This window comes from Aplysia californica, unplaced genomic scaffold (genome assembly GCF_000002075.1).
Source record: "Aplysia californica isolate F4 #8 unplaced genomic scaffold, AplCal3.0 scaffold00061, whole genome shotgun sequence".
NCBI classification, from domain to species: domain Eukaryota; kingdom Metazoa; phylum Mollusca; class Gastropoda; order Aplysiida; family Aplysiidae; genus Aplysia; species Aplysia californica.
In genome coordinates this window covers 1,980,911-1,984,954 of record NW_004797331.1, presented here as the reverse complement: position 1 = coordinate 1,984,954, position 4,044 = coordinate 1,980,911, and the positions used below count along the sequence as shown (strand labels likewise).

At 40.6% G+C, this 4,044-nt stretch overlaps 1 protein-coding gene across 1 annotated transcript in view; it reads left to right on the top strand.

Moving 5' to 3' along the window:
* LOC101850872 (universal stress protein PHOS34) overlaps nt 1-4,044 on the top strand; it is a gene marked incomplete in the record, with an annotated part of 50,357 nt that overhangs the window by 26,325 nt on the left and 19,988 nt on the right.

Sequence of the window (4,044 nt, the reverse complement as noted above, 5' to 3'; positions counted from 1 at the left end):
ACACACACACACACACTCACTCCCGTCTCTTAAATGTGTCCGCGTTTGGAGCTGACACCACTGATTCGGGAAGATTGTTCCAAATAGTTTTGACCCTATTCTAAAAAAAGTTTGCCCTCACACACAATTTGCTTCTTTGCTTCTGGAGCATACCACTCATACCCCTGCCCCCCACACACGCACACACAGACACACAAACACACACACACACACACACTAACACACACACTCACACACACACTCACACACACCTACACACACACACATTACTACCGCAATCTCCAATTAACTTAGACGGGGGGTGGGGATGGGGGGGGTTGTTAACCATAACTTTTTTTCTGCAAAAGCTTATACGCTTTTAGTGATTGATTCAGTTACGAGAAAGAGGGTAGACATTTTCATGTATTCTTTTTTTAAAGAACGTTATAATTTAATGCACGATAGCAGGCAGGAAACAGATTCAACAAAACAAAAGGACGTATAATATAGGAAGAATAGATGGAAAGTTTTATAATTCTAATTCTGCTTTTTAACCACTGAGATTGACTGAATGATAAATTGGATTAGTTTTTTTTTTTTTTTTTTTTTTTTTTTGGGGGGGGGGTACTTTCGAAACTCCCGTGCCCAGAGCTGATTGATCGATTGCCTCAGTAACGGATGGAGTTGGATGATTGTTCTGTTTAGTCTATTCCTTTTTCGTTTAAAGAAGGGTGAACAGGTGTTAAGAAACCAGACGTTCGTTTTTGTCTCTGGCTGGCATTGCGAAGACGTTTTATTTTTGGGGTGGATGATTTTTAGGGGGGTTTGGGGTTGTTTTTTTGTAATCTCTTGCTCAACCCTGCGCTAATGACGCCATCTGGTTTGTAAAACGATATGCCCTTAATTTGTCAGCAGCTTCTGTTTGGTATACATGTAGCCAGTGTGCAGGGTTGTGAAATTTGTTTTTGTTGGGGTGTTTGTTGTTGTTGTTGTTGTTGTTGTTGTTGTTGTTGTTGTTGTTGTTGTTGTTGTTGTTGTTGTTGTTGTTGTACTAAAACTAAGGAAGATGTCATGTTATAGTCAAAAGGGCTGCGTGAAAGGAGATGGAAAGTGCAAGACATTGCATGTGTGTTAAATTCATGTATCTGCACTTGTACCAAGTACTCAGACAAACAATAGTAGGTTTACGATCGAACTGACACTCCAGACCTTGAAGATAGAACTGGAATTAAAGCCTGGCTTGAAACAGTGTTTGATGTCATATCAGTTAGGTAATTTAGTATCATGATTCGAAACAGGTTAGTCCAAATAATGCTTTACCATTCAATACAACAGGAATAGTTTGACCAAGTGAATGTTGGTGTGCCCTAGCTTAATGGGTGTTATGCTTGACGGCGAGGTTTGGGGTCCTGTTTCAAACTTGAGTTTCTGAGACAGTTTTTCATGGTTCTGTACGCCGTTGACTAGTTTAAAACAAAGGCTACCGTTAAAATAAGACCCCCCCCCCCTTTCCCCTTTCTACAATTGAAATAACTCCTAATTTTAGTATAATTCAATATTTGGTATTTTATCAACGGATTGATTAAATTATATTTGTGATGCAGCGTGGTGGAATCAGGCTCTCGTCAATTTTTGAGCATGTAGAGTTATTTGTATCATCTTAAAGCTTGTTCATTTGTCTTTAATTGGATGAAAAAAATATCCATTTACCTTGAATACAAGTCGAGATATTTGCGAAAGAAGGAGGTGGGGTCACCTGTTTTCAGAGATAAAATTTGTGAGAAAATGGCGGCCAAAGATTAGTTATTTCCTTAGCTTAAGAGTCCGTGGTAACTGAAAATTTACATTCTTTGTGCCTTTAATCAACGTTTTTTTCAGAAAAATCCACACAGAAATGAGTTCTTTAATGGGCATGAAAGGTGTTGAGCAAAAAAACAAAAAATTAATAAAAATTCAGAAACCTGCGGAAAAATGCAAGTTTCTTCACTTTGATTATTTTGACGAGAGCCTGATTCCACCACGCTGCCTCACATTTTATTTAATATTTTTTTTGCGAAAGAATTTGTGACGGTGCCATTCTTGGCTATCTTCGAATAGTGGTTTCTTTCAGGGGAAAAGGGGCGGGTTTTGGTCTGTGTGGACTGAGACAATCGCTTTCGTCTTCCTGTTTTGTTTCCCCATAACTCTGTTTTGTGTTTTTCTCGTTCCTCTCACTGCCATTCTTTTACTTCAGCTTTATTCTCTGTCTTTTCCCAAGCACTTAAATAAGGCTGTTATTGTGCCAAGGTTCTCTTCTTAGTTTTTTGTTGTTTTTGTAAGAGTTTTGCGGCACTCGCAACACAATCAAGTCATGAATGCCGAAGAATAGAAGTATTTGCTAGAAAGTAACATACAAATAAAAAGAGAGATAAGGACGATAGATGCTTGAATATACGAAAGAAGGAGCAAATCACACCACAGCACCCGCCAACCACCCACTGCTCTTCTTCACCCCAGACTTGATTATTGCAAGCAGATGAATTGAAATCTCCGGACTTATTCCAGTAGTCACGCAAGTTTATAATAAATCATGTCCCTTTGGTTGGAATGGAGAGCTCCTTCTATTTCCTCCTCCGGCAGGAGGCAAGGCCCGTATAATAAATTACTTTAGTGTGCAAAATGTGCGAACCGCAAGGGAGAGCGACTTTCCACCACACACAAGGTTTGAGGCAAAACTTTTGCTGACGTTACTTGGCCTGGCGTTTAGGAGTCCGACACCAGGAGCAAGATGAAGAGGGTAAAAAAGAGAAGGAGGAAGAGGAGAAGGAGGAAGAGGAGAAGGAAGAAAGTGGGAATATGTCATTTGTAAGAAGAGAGAGGGAGATGGGAAGAAAAGTAAAGGAATAGGAAGACAGTGATGATGGTGGTGTGACGGGGGGCCAGGACAATGGGAAGAAGAAGAAGAAGAAGAAGAAGAAGAAGAAGAAGAAGAAGAAGAAGAAGAAGAAGAAGAAGAAGGAAAGAAAGAAAGAAAGAAAGAAAGAAAGAAAGAAAGAAAGAAAGAAAGAAAGAAAGAAAAGAAACAAAGAAAGAAACAAAGAAAGAAACAAAGAAAGAAAGAAAGAAAGAAAGAAAGAACGAAAGAACGAAAGAAAGAAAGAACGAAGACAGACAGACCGAATAGAGAGTGGTAAAATCCAATGGCTCCCTCCACACCCGTATTTACTGTCTTCTGGATCTTTAGACCTGAGCAGAACTTAATTCCGCAGGGGCTTGGACGATACAATTAGCTGACGACTAAACGGCAACCACGGAGTAGCTCAAAGGAATTTGTGACTAATGAAGCCGCTGAGTCGGTGACGACTGGTCAAGGGGGGTCACCCAAGCTGGGTCAGTCGTTGTGACACCTTGTGATGGATGGAATGGCCTAAAACCATTGTCTCTGCCGGCTTGCTTGTGGTTGCGATTACAGAACAGGCTCCGGGTCGAAAACAGTCTATCTGCTGAAGGCTACGTTTCATCACGGAGTGCGAAACAAAAGCCGACTAGGTACTATGAGCTAGTTTTTATATTATACGAAATACTAATGAGATATCTAGACTGCTACTCAAGTTGCTTGAAATCTTTTTTGTTATAAGGGTCACTTTAAAGATGGATTTTTGTTTCAGACCTTCATTGATAAACGACAAATTTTCTTGATTTTTTGCCCCCTTTTTACTTCGACGATTTGTAAAGGGTTCTTTGAAAACGGTACATTGACTTTTGGGGATAGAAATTTTTAATTCCCGCCGAGATACCCTAAATGCGGCATGCTGGTGGCCATAGCCCATCGAAATGCTGTCTATGAGTCTGGGGTCTGTCTTTCGAAGGACTTAAATCATCACAGCCCCTTCCGAAACACACACAAACACACACACACAAACACACACACACACACACAGTGACACACACACACACACACACAGTGACACAGACACATACACAAGCTCCCTCTCTGACTCTCTCTCTCTCTCTCTGACTCTCTCTCTGGCTCTCTCTCTGACTCTCTCTCTCTCTCTCTCTTTCTCTCTTTCACGCACACACACA